The sequence below is a fragment of the Spinacia oleracea genome, chromosome 4 (genome assembly GCF_020520425.1).
Source record: "Spinacia oleracea cultivar Varoflay chromosome 4, BTI_SOV_V1, whole genome shotgun sequence".
Lineage (NCBI taxonomy): Eukaryota > Viridiplantae > Streptophyta > Magnoliopsida > Caryophyllales > Amaranthaceae > Spinacia > Spinacia oleracea.
Window position 1 is genome coordinate 121,580,253 of NC_079490.1, and position 19,771 is coordinate 121,600,023.

At 40.8% G+C, this 19,771-nt stretch overlaps 1 long non-coding RNA gene across 1 annotated transcript; it reads left to right on the top strand.

Annotated features, from left to right (window-relative positions):
- The first annotated feature begins 2,432 nt into the window (after positions 1-2,432).
- Positions 2,433-2,977, top strand: LOC130472558 (uncharacterized). Its single transcript, XR_008933124.1, has 3 exons — positions 2,433-2,603; positions 2,731-2,838; positions 2,948-2,977. It is a non-coding gene; the product is annotated as an uncharacterized lncRNA (long non-coding RNA).
- Positions 2,978-19,771: the final 16,794 nt, after the last annotated feature.

A 19,771-nucleotide genomic window follows, 5' to 3' on the forward strand; every position in this document is an offset into this window, starting at 1 on the left:
TTATCATTACCCCTATTGCCTTAAAGAGGCTCCCGCAAGAAGCGGGGTAAGGGGGGGTCGGGTGTACGCAACCTTACCCCTGTAATTGCAGAGAGGTTGTTTCCAATTGACCCAAAAGCAATAACGGCACGACAACGGAACAAACATCTTCTACTCTATGGAAAGGGAGCGAAGAGGTTTTAAGAGCCATTTTGATTTAGTCCATTACATCCCACAGCCAAAAGAACAAATGAATCTTTGGCTGGAAATATTTCTAACACTGAACAAATGAATCTTTGATTTAGTCCATTACCCTTAAATATTTCTAAAACTGTAAATTTTTTACTAGATACCCCTTCACTTCCATGGGCAACATGTTAGCTAAAATATGTCTCTGCTCCTAAAACATCATATTTTACAAGAATGCCATTTGCAAATTCTTGCATTGGTTCATGGCCCATAAGAACATTATACTTTTTGAGTAACTTTTAACATTCCTAAGCGCTCATTTATTTCTTAGCTTGCAGTCAAAGGTAAACTGATATTAGGTGCATAATTGGTTAGACTTCTGATTGTAGTTTAGCCTTCAGTCTAGTGGCCTAGGTTGTGGTTTGTTGTGCTGCTTATTGAGGGTAGCAAAGTTCTGCTAATGTTGATTGTTTTTTTGCTTCTGTTGACTGTTATCTGCTTCTGCTTCTGTTGACTGTTGTATGTTGTTGTCTGACTGCAGTCTTCAGTCCTTAATTTTCTGCTTTGTTCAAGGGTGTTTTGTTGGGGCTGCTGTTGATGTAGGAACTAGGAAGTCACGGAGTGTAGGTCTGCAGTTCCAGTTTGTTGGGTTGGTTTTTTTTATTGTTGTTGTCTTCGCCTTAGCTGACCTCTGTTGACTCTTTAGCTTGGGTCGGTTGCTGCATTTTTGTTGTTAATTTGTTTTCTTGTTTTGTTGGTTTTCTAGATTACAAATTGAATACTGATACCTTGCGTTGACATGGTAGTAGTTGGTTAATGATTGGAAATTTTAAATGTACGTTAAAAGACGTATAACTAATTTTATCATCAATGAAGAACTTCATTTTTTAAGTGGCCATCAATCGTAAATATCCCTTGCTATATTTATGAGATAATTTCCATGCTTTGAAAATCATTTCTAGTTTTTGAGAAAAGCCATGTTAGATCAGTTTCAGGTGCAACAACCAGAAAAGGAAGAGAAATCCTTCTTCAGGTACTTGCCAAATTTTCTCATGTTATGTTACAGACTTAGAGAAGGAATATCTGAAAATGATTTTTTGCTTCTTTCCATTTAGCAATGTACTTTCGTGCTCAAAAATATACAATTCATATCACATAAGATAGGACTGATAGTTGCGCATTACTTAAAGTTATCACAATATTCCTCAAAAATGACTACAACACTCTTATCTTTGTTAATTCTATTAAAAGAAACTCATTCTAATTATAGATGGTTACTTGGAATAAGATAAACTTTTTTATACATTATACATTTTCTATAAGTTATTTTAAACTTTACTTATTTTTTATTATCTCTTACAATATTTCTTCTATAATATATATACATTTTTCTCTTATCTTACTTTCATTAATTCCAATTTCTCTTCCTTGTTTTTTCTTTTTACTTCCTGCTTCTTTCTGGTTTGATTGGTGACAATGACGATCTCCTACGACGATTCATGTTAGCCGACCCCAAATCATTTTGGGACTAAGGCTTTGTTGTTGTTGTTGTATACATTTTCTATAAGGTTGCATACGTCATATTTATTTGACAATTTCTCCTTTAAGTGATACTTATTTGGGTTCTATATCAAGAAGTCTTTGCTGAAAATTTGAACAAGAATTCAACTATGATGCATGAAATTACTTATTATTTTCTGTTTCTAAGACCAAAAATTTGATGGTGTATAATGAATTTGGAACTGGGAATATTCGTATATTCTCTGTGTGTTTTGACTGTTGAATCAAGTGACTCTATGTTAAATTTTGGTCGCTACTTGATGACAGTGACACGTAATTTTTTCGGTTGATATCTCTGTGTATAGTCCATTTGGGGAGAAAGTGGAAGTTAGATAATCCATGATGTTAACTTTTTGTTTTTTTTTTAATCTGGAGGTGACCATATACAATGTAAACTTACACTAGAGGTACCAATGAGGTCTTGACTTTAGTGTTTATGACTGAGTGTATGTGTACGGTAGGTTTCAAGTTCATTCCTTACTCCCATTTAGGCTTAATTTAGTGGGTACATTATTCAGTCCTTAACCAATGTGCAAGGAAAAAGGTGATGCTACTAGAAAATAACAATAAAGTATTTAATGATGAGCTCATGAGTTTAAAAAATGTAAGGTGGTACTGGTGAGTGATTGAGCTTAAATGCTTTTTTATTTTGCTAATTACGATGGAGCAGTTGTGCTTAAATGCTTAGTTTATACTTGGTAGGATTTTGTTTTTGTGTTGTTATATTAGGTGTCTTTTCTTTTAAATTACTGTTGGGTTATGGGTATTGAAATTTTGTAGTCTTGATTTTATTTTGTGCTCGTTCATAGACATGGATACTTCAGCCGGTCAAGGACTCTACCCATTGCACCACTGTAAAACTATTCATTTAATTGGTTTGTGTTAAACTTATACTCCTTTCTGTTTAACACTCTATATAGTAGGCATCTGAGGCTGATTTTTACGAAAAGCATTTATACATGATTGTCATATGTTTGATGGATGGAAATATGATTTCGACAGGTAAGACATGCGCAAGGATTTCACAATGTTGCGGGAGAGAAAGATGTTGAAGCATACTTATCCTATGACTATCTTGACGCAAGTCTAACTTCTCGTGGTTGGGAGCAGGTTGTAGATCCAACTCAACCTTCGATAATGCTAAAGAAAATCTATGACATTGTGTGCTTCTTTTATTGTTGTGTTATCTCTTCTTTATTCTCTCTTTTTTGTCTAATAGGTTGATCATTTGCGGAAGCATGTCCAAGGAAGTGGACTATCCAAGAAAATTGACTTAGTAATCACATCTCCTTTTTCAAGGTATGTATCTACTGAATATCGAAAGTTATTCTAGATTTTTCTTCTGAGAAGTGAGAAGTGAGAATGTTGCTGTCAAATATCCCTTTTATGTACACATCGAGAATCTCAGTTCAATTTTAATAACTCATATTACTTATCTTGATTATCTCTGCTAATTGGCCAAATCGTTCAATGAATAATCTTTGCAAAAGTGTTTTTATGTGATGATAAGCTGTTTTTATCTTATGAAAACGCAAAGAGACCCAAGATGCAGTACTGCTGCAAAGGACTAGAGAATGAATAGTTATTGAATACGGATGGGGGGGGGGGGGGGGGGGGGAGTTATGTACGTAGTGTGTTCCGAAGAGTCTGATGAGTTTGAAATCTTTTAGTTCTTTAGGGTCAGTTGTTCAATTATCATCTTCTGAATTTATCTTGTGAATAAGTTTTTGCACTTCTTTGTAGGATCATCCAAACTGCAGTCGGAGTTTTCGGAGGGGGTGCTTATACTGATGGTGTTGATGTTATGCCCCTCATGGTAGCAGATGCAGGGAACAGTGGTCGCCCTGCAATTTCTAGCTTTGGCTGCCCTCCATTTCTAGCAGTTGAACTTTGTCGAAAACACTTGGTATGTCATTTAATCCTCAAGTAGAAGAGTTTTTGCTAAATTAAATAAGTTTCCTGGAAATCATTATCATCTTTTGCACGTATATTCCATAAGTTTGCTATTGGTTAGATAAATTGTCACCCTAACCTTGACACCAAACGAGTGTCACTGAGGATTTTATTTTTCTTCCCTTAATGGTAACCTTTTTAGCTTAAGTACCCTTTTGTTTGCTTGAACAATGAATGGATTTGCAGAATTTCTTTTATAAAAACTACTACCTGTTGATTTAAAGACCTTCTGTTGTTAGTTGTACACCTATGTGAGCAAAGCCTATGGTCATATGAAGTGATAATTGGTAGTTATTACTTATTGAAACATGATCCCCAGTTCCTCACTGCCTGAGATTGAGCTATAACTATATAAGTTGGTTTTCAGAAAATTGCATTTGTTTAGTGTTGGACTTGCAGGGTCTGCGGGATTCACACTGTTAACACCAAAATAATAATAAAACTATACCTTAATTTTTTTAATGTTGAAATACATAGAAACTTGGGTATATTGTTAAGCCATCCTGTATGGAAGGGATAATCCAACAAGTGTCATTTGACAGCAGAATGCCACCATGAAATTCTTTGATAATTATTGTATTGTATGTGTTTCAGTGCATCTGTGATTGGGTTTTTTTCTCCCCTATTTTTGTTTGCAGGGTGTCCATCCATGATCCATGCGGCAAAAGGAGGAGTAAGACAGAGTATGAAACACTGTTTCCTGCAATTGATTTCTCGCTGGCAAGTAACTTTCCCTGCCTAAGGTTTTATATATGAGAATCAACTACTTATTGCATCCGGACCGCTTGTGTGATCCTAGTACTCCCCCTGACTTGTGTGTGTTCTTTTCTCACATGCAAAATATCTGAACTTCAGATTGAAAACGACGAGGACATATTGTGGAAAGAGGATTTAAGAGAGACGGATGAAGAACTCGCCAAAAGAGAGGAATGAAATTCCTGAATTGGTATCATTTGCTCATGATTTCAAATTAGTGTACTACTGCACTCTGCTTTACTTAACATTTTTTAATTTCTGTTACATCTATGATTAAGGCTATGGACCCGGAGTGAGAAGGAGATTGCTATTGTTATTTGTTAGGCACAGTGGTTTTCTGTTTCATAAACTCGGTGCTTTTGAAAAAGATTGTCATCAGGTGGTGAAAGATGAAATATGTACACAGTAAGTTCTCTACCGCCTTCTCCTTAAAATGCTAAACATGAAGTACTTAGAATTGATAGTATAGCTTACAGCTTGTTCATTATCGTTAAATATTTTGTTTGCTTAAAAACTGAAAACAACTTTTTCGAAACTACATGAATATATGTAGTTATATAAAATTTGTTTATGAACAATGAATTGATAACTAATGTTAAGTTCATATTACAACTTTTACACTCATCATACGAATTAACAAAAAATGAAAACTGAGATTGCTAGGCTCTTAGCATTTCCTTTAGTAGAATAGATAGTAGTCCTGAATTTTCTTTGTCCCCTAATTTTGACATCGTAACTGCATCTCTGACTATACAATTACGCTTCTATGTTGTGCTCATTTTAATTGTGAACTGCGTTCAATGGTTTTTGTGGACAAATGGTGAGCCTATCTATTTGAACACAGTTCCTGAACTACCTTTTACCCTTGTTCGGGCCCCCTGTGGGACCCACATTTTTACATAAATTACCAAAATACCTTCCTAAAGGAAAATACTGAAAATACCCTCAAACACAAACCTCCTAATGGGCTCAAACCAGAAGTTAGGGGCCCATATCTCAGCCTCCTACAAGCCCAAGAGTCCATACCCCTACACTTGCCTATATTTACTAATAATGTCATCCTGCATTACTATAAATACATTTCACCTAATCATTACTCAGGTATGCAATTATTCTCAGACTGACTCTCTCACTACTTTCTCTCTCTACAAGGACTGACTTGAGCGTCGGAGAGGGTTTTCTCGGGAACCCCCCCGAGCCAGTTTACGTTTACCGTTTTTGTAGGACAAACCACGACCGATCGGAGGAAGACAACAGCCTGGTTGACGAGGCTTCCCCTATTTTTACACTTAAGCATTTTCTTCGCAGAAACAGTTGGCGCCGTCTGTGGGGAAGTCAACTACAAGCCATGGTTAACACTCGACGAACCAGGCAACACTCCTCCTCTCATCGATCAGAGTCCCATCCCAATTACGTGTTGATGCCTACTTCGAGGAACGGAGATGATCACGATGGTGATCAGGACCATGAGAATCAACAGCCCCATGTCGAGGGTCACCCTGAGAACTTGGTCACCCGAAAGGATCTAGAGTATTTGGCTGCACAAGTCAATGAGGCTATCCACAACCTCCAAGGAATGGGAGAAGGACCTTCAAGGAAACATCCAAACCACCCTACCAGCTCAAAGGTGAGCACAACATCGCATACCATCCACAGGGCACAGCCCCGAAGTGTGAAGGACAGGCTAGGTGACAGGGGTGGGGCACAGCCTCGCCCTCGCCAATCAAGGGCCAGCCAAGATGCACGCCGGGTAATTGAAGATCGACAACTGCACAGAGGAGACCTTGATGCTCGAGACCTCTTGCACAGAAGGCGCCTCAAACAAGCCAGAGAAGCCATCAGGAATGATAGGATCACCCGAGGTCTATCCCCCTCTAGTGCTAAGACTACGACCTCCGCACGAGACCACCCCACTCCTTCAAGACAAGTCAGACCGATCGAGGTCAGCTCTCGAAGGACATCTCTCAGGAGGCACTCACCTTCTCCTATAAAGAGATGTCACTCACCCTCTAGCCGGGCTAGAGGCCGTTCCTCCAGGACAAGGGTTTCACCCCTCGATCAACAGCCAGGGGCTCATTCATCTTCTCATCGCCCAAGGCATCGCTCACCCTCAAGAATAGGAAGGATCCCTCCACGCCGTGAGCGAACATACTCACCTCTCCCAGAGAGTAGAGGTAGGCATACCTCCTCAAGAGGAAGATGGGACTCCCCTCCACCAAGAACTGATAGGCACAGACATACCTCGTCATTGCAAGAGGCTCTCACTCCCTTCTCCCAAGAAATAATGAACACCCCCCGCCGAGACAAAGTGAAGGTCCCTACCATCGAGCCTTTCGATGGAACTACGGATCCAGAAGAACACATGGCCGCCTATGCGGCTCAAATGAACGTTCAGACTGGATGCGGAGCTACTTGGTGCAGATATTTTCCAACCACCTTGAAGGGTCTTGCCCTTATATGGTTCAACAAGCACGTACCAAAGGGAAGCATCAAGAGCTACAATGAGCTTGAAAAGGTTTTCATCAGCCAATTCGCGGCGGGTCGGAGGCACCAAAGGACAAGTGTCAACTTAATGGCAGTCAGACAGGGAGAGACGGAGACCCTTCGCAATTATATTAAGAGATTCAATGAAGAAGTCCTAAAGATACACAATCTCAAGGACGAAACCAAGTTCGCAGCCCTCTTGGCAGGTCTTCAGCCAGATGACTTCAAGTTTGAATTGGTCAAGTCCGGGGTGTCCAACCTCGAGGAAGCAATGGAGAAGGCCCAAATGCACATTCAAGCCACAGATATTTGTAAGATCAATTGGGGTGGTGAGAGTGGAACAAGGCAAAAACAAAAGCCAAGACCTAGCGGCACCCACGACCAAACTCAGCCCTCCCTCAAAAAGTCGGTTATGGTTGATGACCATGGTGAGGATCCGAGGTACAACCGCAATAGGCGGGAGATTTACCTTGATCTCAAAGGAAAAGACATCCTCCCTAAGCCACCTGCAATTCGTACGCCCGAAGCAAAGCGAGACAAGTCACTTTGGTGTGAGTTTCACCACGAGTGCGGGCACACCACAAAGAACTGTAAGGAGCTGAAAAAAGCACTGGATCACTTGGCTGACAAGGGCAAGCTGAATAATTACTTAAGGAAGAATCCTCCCCCAAAAGCAAAAGCCAAAGAAAAGGAGTCCCTTAGTGATGATACGGGAGACTACATTGGAGTGATAGCCGGAGGCTTGGCAACAGGAGGGTCTGTGGGCAAGGCGAAGGATAGCTTATGGGCACTGGAACATCAAGTCCTAAAAGTGGCATCGGCTTCTCAAATAGCCCCGGTGATGACATTTGGTGGGAACACTAGCCATCCAATTCAAGAGTCCCATGACAATCCGCTGGTCATCGAGATGAAAGTCGCTAACTCAACGGTAGGGCGAGTGTTAGTGGATAGTGGATCATCCGCCGACATCATTACTCTAAAGTGTCTAGAAGGGCTCAAGTATTCCAAAGATGATCTGAAAACCATCTCCCAGCCACTCACTGGATTTGGAGGTCAAGCCGTCCATCCTCAAGGCACCATCAAGCTACCTGTCAGGTTGGGTCCTAAAAACAAGGGAAGACGGTTGTTGGTAGACTTTCTTGTCGTGGACATCTCCCTACCATACAACATCATCTTAGGCCGACCTCTACTAAGCAAAATAAAAGCCGCAATCTCTGTGTACCAACTTCTCATGCAGTTTGAGTTGGAAGATGGCTCCGTGGGAAAAATCTTTGGGGATCAACAAGTGGGAAGGCGATGCTACGTTAACAGCCTCAAGAGAGGGACAAGTGCCCCCCATCCACTGGCCAAGAAAGCCAAGACAGAAGCCCCTCCCTCGCCCATGGAACGCCAACAACCTTAAAAGGTTTTATGTTCAATCTCCTAAGAATTTCTCCCTTCCTCAAAAGTACTTAGTTTTATAGCTCACAGCCATAGTTTTCAATGATGAAAGTGGGGGTAAGATACATGTAAGCCCGCCATAGGCTAAATAACATCCCATCATTGTAAACAAAGCTTTATATCTTCAAGGCAATAGTAAAGAGCTCGACCAGTAATATTACTTAGCAAATTTCGTTCCTAGAATGTTGCAAGTAGAAGGCAAACATTGGCCATGCAAGCGCAACACACGTCAAAAGGAAAAGACAAGCCAAGTTCAAGCACATGAACTCATACTTAGTGAAATAATCTAAGTCATTTTCTAGAATGGTGTTTCATCGTTCGCCCAAGCATGGGGCTCATTAGTCCCTTTGGAGAACAACAACCCATTCCCATACTTAGCAAAAATATCTAAGTCATTTTCAAGAATGGTGCATCATCGTTCGCCCAAGCATGGGGCTCATTAGCTCCTTTGGAGAACAACAACCCATTCACATACTTAGCAAAATAATCTAAGTCATTTTCAAGAATGGGGCATCATTGTTCGCCCAAGCATGGAGCTCATTAGCTCCTTTGGAGAACAACAACCCATTCCCATACTTAGCAAAATATCTAAGTCACTTTCAATAATGGTGCATCATCGTTCGCCCAAGCATGGGGCTCATTAGCTCCTTTGGAGAACAACAGCCCATTCCCATACTTAGCAAAATAATCTAAGTCATTTTCAAGAATGGCGCATCGTCGTTCGTCCAAGCATGGGGCTCATTAGCTCCTTTGGAGAACAACAGCCCATTCCCATACTTATCAAAATTTATCTAAGTCATGTGCGGAAAGTAGAAGCCACGACACCATAAGTAGAAGCCATGGCACCATCATGCGTATGACAAGTAGAAGCCATGGCACAATCATGTGCGGCGAGTAAAAGCCACGACACCATCATGCGCGGCAAGTAGAAGCCATGGCACCGTAAGTAGAAGCCATGGCACCATCATGTGTGGCAAGTAGAAGCCATGGAACAATCATGTGCGAAAAGTAGAAGCCATGGCACCATCACGTGTGGCAAGTAAAAGCCATGGCACAATCATGAGCGGAAAGTAGAAGTCATGGCACCATCATGTGCGACGAGTAAGAGCCACGACACCGTCATGTGCGGCGAGTAGAAGTCATCGCACCATCATGTGCGACTCTCTCTCACGCACCGCACCCGACATCGGGCGACAAAACAGCAGCCACGCCAAGAGAAAGCATCAGCCACCATCCTAAAAGCCAAGCCCATCCTTGTGCCCGCGCCCTTGGGGCGGAAAACAAAAGCCAAGCCCAGCTTTGTGCCCGCGCCCTTGGGGCGGAAAACAAAAGCCAAGTCGAGCCTTGTGTTGGCACCCTTGGGGCGGAAAACAAAAGCCAAGCCTAGCCTTGTGCCCGCGCCCTTGGGGCGGAAAACAAAAGTCAAGCCGAGCCTTGTGCCCACGCCCTTGGGGCGAAAACAAAAGCCAAGCCTACCCTTGTGCGCCTTCCCCCTTACGGGCTCGGCCGGGAAGGAGCAGCCACGCCCGACTTCGAAAAAAAAAAAAAAAAAAAAAAAAAAAAAAAAAAAAAAGGAGCAGCCACGCCGAGGAAGGAGCAGCCACGCCCGGCATGCCTTCCCTCCGCCCGGCTTCGAAAAAAAAAAAAAAAAAAGGGGAGCAGCCACGCCTGGCATGCCTTCCCTCCGCCCGGCTTCGAGAAAAAAAAAAAAAAAAAAAAAAAAAAAAAGGGAGCAGCCACGCCGAGGAAGGAGCAGCCACGCCCGGCATGCCTTCCCTCCGCCCGGCTTCGAAAAAAAAAAAAAAAAAAAGCAGCAGCCACGCCGAGAAAGGAACAGCCACGCCCGGCTTCGAAAAAAAAAAAAAAAAAAAAAAAAAAAAAAAGAGAAGGAGCAGCCACGCCGAGAAAGGAACAGTTGCGGCACCACCGCCCGCCCTCGACCGAACAACGAACAGCCAATACCTTTGGCGTGCTCATGTAGGCGCGCATCACGCTGAAAACAACAGCCAAGCCTCGGCTGCCCACTCAAGTGCGCATCTCGCGTAGCAGCAACCGCCTAACCCGACCGAGGGTCCCTCCCCCGTGGCACCTCCTACGCGCGACATACGCGGAAACATGAGGCATAACACATCAAATGCCCAACAAGACTTAGCAAAAATCTATAAAATCTTGAAACCGCGAAAAACAACCGCCAAGCCCAGCCTTGTACCCGAGTGATGAAACGTCGGCTCAATCGAGGCTCCGATCGCTCAAACGTCTCCCACATTATGTAACGAGACTCCTCGCACACCTTGTGCGCCAAGATGCAAGCAAGAGAGGGCACGACCCTCGCCCCGCATAGCCAACATGAAAAAGAGAAGCCACGCAAGGGAGCATCAAAATCACTCAGCCCCCCGCGTGCAAGATAACTGCCCAGGCTTGGCCGATCACGTCAGCCACGCCAAGTGGTGGGGCTTGGCACGTCACGACAACAACAGCCAATCCTACCCCAACCTTGTCCGCCTAGCATGGACCTTGCCCAGCTCATTCTGCAAGCACTAGCCGCCAGGTTGCACGTATCTATCGCCCAGCCACAAGCCTCGCCCAACATTGCCGACTTGGCACCATCCCACCTAATGCACTCTGCACCCCCCTGCACCCAAACAAAGCAAACGCCCAACTTGGGCCTATCAAGCAACTATTTGTCTTTAAGCCCAGCCACATCAGCCACGCCCACAATTGGGGCTTGGCACATCACGACAACAAATAGCCAAGCCATGGCGCATAATGCCCGTCCCAGCGACAGTTCCTTAAAAGCCAAGCATCGCCGTTCGCTCAAAACAAACAAAGAGGTTTAGAGCTTGGATATTCCGCCAAACTCCCGAGTCCTTAGCCAAACTCGCAAATTTGGCGTGGGGCTAATGTTCGGGCCCCCTGTGGGACCCACCTTTTTACATAAATTACCAAAATACCTTCCTAAAGGAAAATACTGAAAATACCCTCAAACACAAACCTCCTAATGGGCTCAAACCAGAAGTTAGGGGCCCATATCTCAGCCTCCTACAAGCCCAAGAGTCCATACCCCTACACTTGCCTATATTTACTAATAATGCCATCCTGCATTACTATAAATACATTTCACCTAATCATTACTCAGGTATGCAATTATTCTCAGACTGACTCTCTCACTACTTTCTCTCTCTACAAGGACTGACTTGAGCGTCGGAGAGGGTTTTCTCGGGAACCCCCCCGAGCCAGTTTACGTTTACCGTTTTTGTAGGACAAACCACGACCGATCGGAGGAAGACAACAGCCTGGTTGACGAGGCTTCCCCTATTTTTACACTTAAGCATTTTCTTCGCAGAAACAACCCTCATATTGTTTTGATGGTTACATTCTGACAATGCAGTATGGCATCTGCTGATTCTCCGATGACAAACTTCCCTGGAAAAATTTCAAATGGACTTGATCTTCCAAGTGATGTTGCAGCTGAGAAACTCGCATAGAAACCACAGTTACTCTGATTTGATGACAAAGATAGCAGTCTGGTCTGCATGATTGATTGATTATTGAGGATTCGAGCACCAACATAGGATCCTCCCTTGATTTTAGATATGAGATTGAGAAACTATTAATCAGTATTCTGAAACTTTTTTAGCTGGAGTACTTGAAATTATAGAATTGAAAGTTTGAAGCTGAACCCAGCTTGTTGGGTTATAAACACGGGTTCTGCTCATTTGTAATGATGCAAATGACATTGTGGCATCTCTGAAAGAATGCATACAATTTCTACGTCTTGGAGATTCACAAGTTGTGTATAACTTAATATTCAGTTCTAAGTGATTAAACCGAAATTTATCCTTGCATAATGTTAAAGCCCAAATATGTAATTAGTAATGGGCTTTATATTCAAAGCCTAATAGCTACTGTTTTAGGTTGTATATAATTGCAAAGCACTCCCGTAATACAAGCTAAGGAAAACATATTCCTAACATGATATCAGACCTATCAAAACCTAACCCTAAAAACTGATTTTTTTTTTTTTCCTCTCATCACTCGACGCACACCATGGACGAAGGGAAGCTTGACCCATCTTCTCCATTCTACCTGGGCTCCGGTGACCAACCCGGGAACTTGATTACTCACGTAGTCTTGAAGGGTGAGAAAAACTACCTTGCGTGGTCTAGGGCTATCACATTGTCCTTAGGGTCTCGCCGGAAATTCGGGTTTGTTGATGGCACCATCACCAAACCAACTAACACAAAGAAAAACTTAGATTGGGTAACAGTAAACTCCATGTTGGTTACATGGATCCTGCGGACTATGGATGACAAGGTTTCTTCAACGATTCCTTATTTTGATGATGCACGGAAGTTGTGGCTCTATTTGGAGAAGCGGTACCGCAAAGCTAACGGTCCTCGGCTCCAACAGTTGCGGGCTGCCATTACTGCGTGCAAGAAAACCAAAGGTATGTCACTCGAGGAGTATTATGCAACTTTAATGGGGTTGTACGATGATCTCAATCAACTCAAGCCTCCTTATGGCTGTGCGTGTGGCAGCTGTAGTTGCGACGTTGCTGGTAAGTATGCCGCGGACAGAGATGAAGAACGTCTGCATCAATTTCTCATCGGTGTCGACGATGATCTTTATGCGGTGGTGCGCACCAACCTGTTGTCCCGACAACCTCCTGCTGACTTAGAACACGCATATGAAACGTTGCTCCAAGAGGAGAACTCCCGTGGAGTTGCTAGGGGTGTGGCAGACGCATCCCATGATGCCACTCATGTCTTTGCTGTACAAACCGATCGCTGGAAGGCCATGGATAAACGAGATAAGTCCAAGCTTCTTTGCTCTCATTGTCATAAAATCGGCCATGACAATAGCTCTTGCTTCAAGTTACATGGCTACCCAGAATGGTGGCCGGACAAGTCCCGAATTGGTAGGCCTCCTGGTTCGAAGGCTACTGGTGTCACACACGATCGTGGGAAACCTTTGGTTCGTGCGAATGCGGTAGGCACAGGCTCGGGGGTCTCTTCCAGCAACACGGTGGATAGTGGGAGTGGGCCGCCGGCCTCCTTGGCTGATCTCAGACCTGACCAGATTCAGGTGCTTTTGAACATGGTAAATCACTCTTCACCGGATAAAATGATTGGTGAGTATTTTTCTTCCTCTTGGATTCTCGACACCGGTGCTTCTAATCACGTTACTGGGAATGATTCATGTTTACTAGATGTTTGCTCAATTTCGCCATGCCCAGTTGGACTTCCTGACGGAGAACGGGCCTTTGCTACGAAAGAGGGACGAGTAATCTTGGCTGACGGATTAATTCTTGAACATGTTTTATTTGTTCCTTCATTACGTTGCAATTTAATATCGGTGTCTCAAATGATTGATGACTCACATTGTTATGTACGATCCACTAATTCTTTGTGTGCTATACAGGACCAACTCTCGGGGAGCCTGATTAGAGCCGGTGAACGTTTGGATGGACTTTATTACTTCCGGAGGGTTCCTACAGTATGTGCGGTCACCGTTTCAGGAGTTTCTAACTTTGAATTGTGGCATAGGAGGCTGGGGCATCCGTCGGAAAAAGTGGTCAAGTTAGTACCTGCTGTCAACAATAGTAGTGGTCGTAAATCTTTAAATAAGGCTTGTGATGTTTGTCCTCAAGCAAAACAATCTCGTATTTCTTTTCCTCGTAGTGATAGTAGAGCTAGTCGAATTTTTGAGTTGATACATTGTGATTTATGGGGGCCGTACCGCACTCCCTCTAGTTGTGGTGCGCGTTATTTTTTAACATTGGTTGATGATTATTCAAGGGGCGTTTGGGTTTATTTGTTGAATGATAAAACTGAGGTTTATTCCGCATTTTGTTCATTTTTTTCTATGATTGAACGTCAATTTGAGGTGGCTGTTAAAGTTGTACGTAGTGACAATGGCACGGAATTTAAATGCATGCTTCCCTATTTCAAAGACAATGGCATTCTTTTTGAAACATCTTGTGTTGGTACTCCCCAACAAAATGGTCGTGTAGAAAGGAAGCATCAACATATTTTGAATGTTAGTCGTGCTCTTATGTTTCAGGGTAACCTTCCTATTCATTTTTGGGGAGAGTGTGTTTTGGGTGTTGTCTACTTGATTAATCGTACTCCTTCTCGTTTGTTGCAAAATAAAACCCCATATGAGGTTTTATTTGGAAAAGAACCTGATTTTAATGCTTTGAAGGTGTTCGGATGTCTGTGTTTCGTTCATAATCAAAAGACTAAGGGGGATAAGTTTGCACCTAGAAGCCGTAAATGTATGTTTGTGGGCTATCCTCATGGTCAAAAAGGGTGGAAGGTATATGATCTTGAATCGGGTGTTATATCTGTTTCGCGTGATGTTATTTTCCACGAAAATGAATTTCCATTTCTTACTAGTAATGTGCCCACTAATAATGTTATTGATGGGGAAGCTGGCATTAATAATAATCATATAGTGGATGATGATGTTGGACCTTCTGATGATAATAATGTTGTGGAAATTGATGGTACGGTTGATATTGATGTTGATATTGGTGATAATATTGATGTTGATATTGGTGATAATATTATGGGGATTGAAAGTGACGTTGCAGTTGGTAATAATATGGATACTACAGAGAATATGTTAGAGGTTGGTCATGCGCATGAAGGCACATTGCCCAGCTCGCCTATTGCTGAGTCCAGTACACACGGTATTAGTGCCATGCCCAGCTCACCTATCTCGCCAATATCGCCTACCGACGACTCATCAGCTACTGCTGATGCATACGCCACACCCGTACCTCTCGGTTTAGGTCGTCGGTTGCGGGATCGACGTGCCCCCGGCTGGCATCGAGACTATGTCGCACATACTGTACAACATTTGAGTCCATCTGATAGTTCATCGTCTGCCCCTCGCTCCTCAGGTACTCCCTTCCCTATAGCACATTTTGTGAATTGTGATAAATTTTCAATGAGGCACCGTATATTTCTTGCAGCTCTAATTGCAGGATTAGAACCCCGCAACTTTACAGAAGCCATGAAAGATGAAGGTTGGCGGATAGCCATGAAGAAGGAAATTGATGCCTTGGAGGAAAATGAGACATGGGTGATGGAAGTTCTTCCTCCAGGGAAGAAGGCTCTTGGATGCAAATGGGTATACAAAATAAAATTTCATGCAAATGGTAAGATTGAGCGTCTGAAGGCTCGCCTTGTTATTTTTGGAAATCACCAGGTCGAGGGAGTTGATTATACTGAGACGTTCGCTCCTGTTGCCAAAATGGTTACTTTTCGGGCATTTTTGGCCGTAGCTGCTGCAAAGAATTGGGAACTGCATCAGATGGACGTGCATAATACGTTCTTACACGGTGATCTAGATGAGGAAGTATATATGAAACCTCCTCCCGGCTTTCATGGTAGTAAACCTGGTATGGTATGTCGCTTGAAGAAATCCTTATATGGTCTCCGGCAGGCGCCTCGGTGTTGGTTCGCAAAACTTGCAGGCTCTCTTAAACGGTATGGGTTCTCTCAGTCATATTCCGATTACTCTTTATTCACTTTACCGCAAGGCCGTGTTCATCTCAGTGTATTGGTCTATGTTGACGACTTAATTATTTCGGGCAATGATTCTGATGCTATTGCTGCGTTTAAAAAGTATTTGGGCGAATGTTTTCACATGAAAGACTTAGGGGTTCTCAAATATTTTCTTGGTATCGAGGTTGCCCGCAGTCCCGAAGGGATCTTCCTATGCCAACGAAAATACACCCTTGACATCATTGCCGAGGCAGGGTTGCTTGGTGCTCGTCCAGCTGGGTTTCCGGTCGAGCAAAATCATACTCTGACTCTTGCAGACGGGCCTCTCCTAGGTGATCCGGAAATGTATCGACGCCTTGTTGGTCGTTTGATCTACTTATCTTTCACACGTCCGGATTTGGCTTATACTGTTCACATCTTAGCGCAATTTATGCAAGCTCCTAGACAGGAGCATTGGGATGCTGCTCTTCGGACTGTTCGCTACCTGAAGGGTTGTCCGGGTCAGGGGATTCTCCTGCGTGCCGACTGTGACCTACGTTTGACAGGTTGGTGTGATTCGGATTGGGCTAGCTGTCCTTTGACGCGTCGCTCGATAACCGGTTGGTTGGTATTTCTTGGTACTTCTCCGATTTCCTGGAAGACTAAGAAACAGCATACCGTCTCTCGCTCTTCTGCGGAGGCAGAGTACAGATCCATGGCCGCGATCACTTCTGAATTGAAATGGTTAAAGGCTCTTCTCGACAGCTTGGGAGTGGCGCACCCGCGGGCTATGACCCTATTTTGTGACAGTAAGTCTGCTTTACATATTGCTCAAAACCCCGTTTTTCACGAACGCACGAAACACATTGAGATTGATTGTCATTATGTACGTGATGCAATTCAAGAGGGCACTCTTCAAACTTGTCATGTGAGGACAGACGAGCAATTGGCGGATATTTTTACGAAGGCTTTAGGGAAGCGACAATTCTTGTATTTATCAGACAAGTTGGGCATTTGTAATTTGCAATTGCTAACTGCTGTACCCGGGTACAGCCAGCTCTGGCTGTACCCCAAAAACGACGCGCTCATATTGTTTGTTCATTCTTGTCGACTGTTTGTTCTTTTTTATTGTACTGTTTGTTCATTCTTATTGTACTGTTTGTTCTTTCTTGTTATACTGTTTGTTCTTTCTTGTTGTATTGTTTGTTCTTTCATGTTGTTTTTTAAATTCATCATCAAATTTTCATAATTCTTGTATTTTTTTTTCTTTCTTCTGGAATTTTATGTTCTTTTTTATATTTTATGTTCTTTCTTGTTTATTTGTTTGTTTATAATAATCATATGGTTAATGTTCATAATTAAGCTCTTCATTAATCTTTTATTCTTTCTTTTTGTATTGTTTGTTCTTTCTTGTTGTATTGTTTGTTCTTTCTTGTTGTTTTTTAAATTCATTCGTCAAACTTATTGTTGTATTGTTTGTTCTTTCATGTTGGCTTTAAAATTCATCATAAAATTGTTCATAATTGTTGTATTGTTTGTTCTTTTTTCTAGAATTTTATGTTTTTTTTATATTGTTTGTTCTTTTTTGTTGAATTATTTGTTCTTTCTTGTTTATTTTTTTGTTCATAATAATTATCTGCTTTATTGGTTGTTCTTTCTTGTTGTATTGTTTGTTCTTTCATGCTGGGCTTTAAAAATCATCATAAAATTGTTCATAATTGTTGTATTGTTGGTTCTTTTTTCTGGAATTTTATGTTCTTTTTTATATTGTTTGTTCTTTTTTGTTAAATTATTCGTTCTTTCTTTTTTATTTGTTTGTTCACAATAAATATATGGTTAATGTTCATAATGAAATTGTTCACTTCATTGGTCTTTTATGTTTTTACAAGCGGCTATATTGTTTATTTCCAAATAAATAAATAAATGTTCATTTCCAAAATAGTAAATGTTCATTCCAAATAAATAAATAAATGTTCATTTTCGAAATAGTAAATGTTCATTTTTGTACCAGTATTGTTCTTTCTTGTTGTATTGTTTGTTCTTTCATGTTGGCTTTAAAATATCATCATAAAATTGTTCATAATTATTGTATTGGTTGTTCTTTTTTCTGGAATTTTACGTTCTTTTTTATATTGTTTGTTCTTTTTTGTTGAATTATTTGTTCTTTCTTGTTTATTTGTTTGTTCACAATAAATATATGGTTAATGTTCATAATGAAATTGTTCACTTCATTGGTCTTTTATGTTTTTACAAGCGCCTATATTGTTTATTTCCAAATAAATAAATAAATGTTCATTTCCAAAATAGTAAATGTTCATTCCAAATAAATAAATAAATATTCATTTCCGAAATAATAAATGTTCATTTTTGTAGTTTATTTCCAAATAAATAAATAAATGTTTATTTCCAAAATAGTAAATGTTCATTCCAAATAAATAAATAAATGTTCATTTCCATAATAGTAAATGTTCATTTTTGTACCAGTATATTAATGTTCATTTTAAACAATACAAAACGACATCGTTTTGGATGGGGGTACAGCCAGCTTTAGCTGTACCCGGGTATAGCCAAAAATTTGCGTGTAATTTACATGCTCCAACTTGAGGGGGGTGTTAAAGCCCAAATATGTAATTAGTAATGGGCTTTATATTCAAAGCCTAATAGCTACTGTTTTAGGTTGTATATAATTACAAAGCACTCCCGTAATACAAGCTAAGGAAAACATATTCCTAACACATAAGTTTGGTTGATTTTCTTTATATTGCGTGAAGTTATCTTAACTTAATTTGTACTCCGTATGAAATAAGTTGGATATTAAGATCGGGGCGCTGGCGTGCGAAAGCTAGATTTCGTTGAAAGGGACCAACCTTTCTTTTTTTGGATATTTTTATATTTCGTATTTTGTAAGAAGTTTGTTATATTCATGATTGATTGCCCCTAAAAAAATATTCATGATTGATTTCAAGTTTGGACAACAGGAAGCCAGCAATCTATTGTGTATTTGATTGATGAAAGAATCAATTTGCCAACCCAAAAAGTATATACTTGTATTAATTATAGACAAAAGGCATAAAAATCACGATTACTTGTGAAAAGTTTATCATTATGAATAGCGTAAAATTTAACTTTCTTATATGGTTGGGTAATTGGATTTGGACTTATTTTATAAGTCATTATTTGTATTGAATTATCTTATAATACTAGATTAGTATTGAAGCCCGTGCGATGCACGGGTTTGTAATGAAGAGTACATATTTGTCTTATTATATCATCGTACACAGATAAAGGTGCGATGCACGAATCTGTTTTAATTATTTAAAAGCATATATAATTAATTTTATATGAACTCTCTACTATTAAGGTGAAAAAAATCGTTGTTATAACTCTACCTTATAATCACATATAACTAACAATTTGATATTTAATCACTATGGGTATCTCTTAATTTAAAACTAATTTCATTTTATTTAATTTTACAATTTCAATCTTTAATCAATTTATTTTGTTCAATTCTTATTGTTATCAATTGTTTTTAAGATTATTTTACAATAGCTACATTAAAATTGTAGTCATAGTAACCATCTCCAATATGTATCATCATTTTAATATATTTTACCTTGACCATTCATATAGTCAACTAACATTTAAAACAATATACTAATCATTCCGGACTGCTAGCGATCAATAAACGTAGCCACTTGAATTAGTAGTTGGTTAATGTGAACATTTCTTTGGGTGTTCCAGATAATCAAAACTCCTTAGTTTTCGCGTGTAATTTTTATGCCCAATTTTATTTTTATTGTTAACATTTTTTTTAAAATGATGACGATACAATCTCATATTTTCTTGAGAAAACTATCTATGTAATTATCGTATATGTAAACAAATATCGTTCATAATAATTTCAAAATTGCACT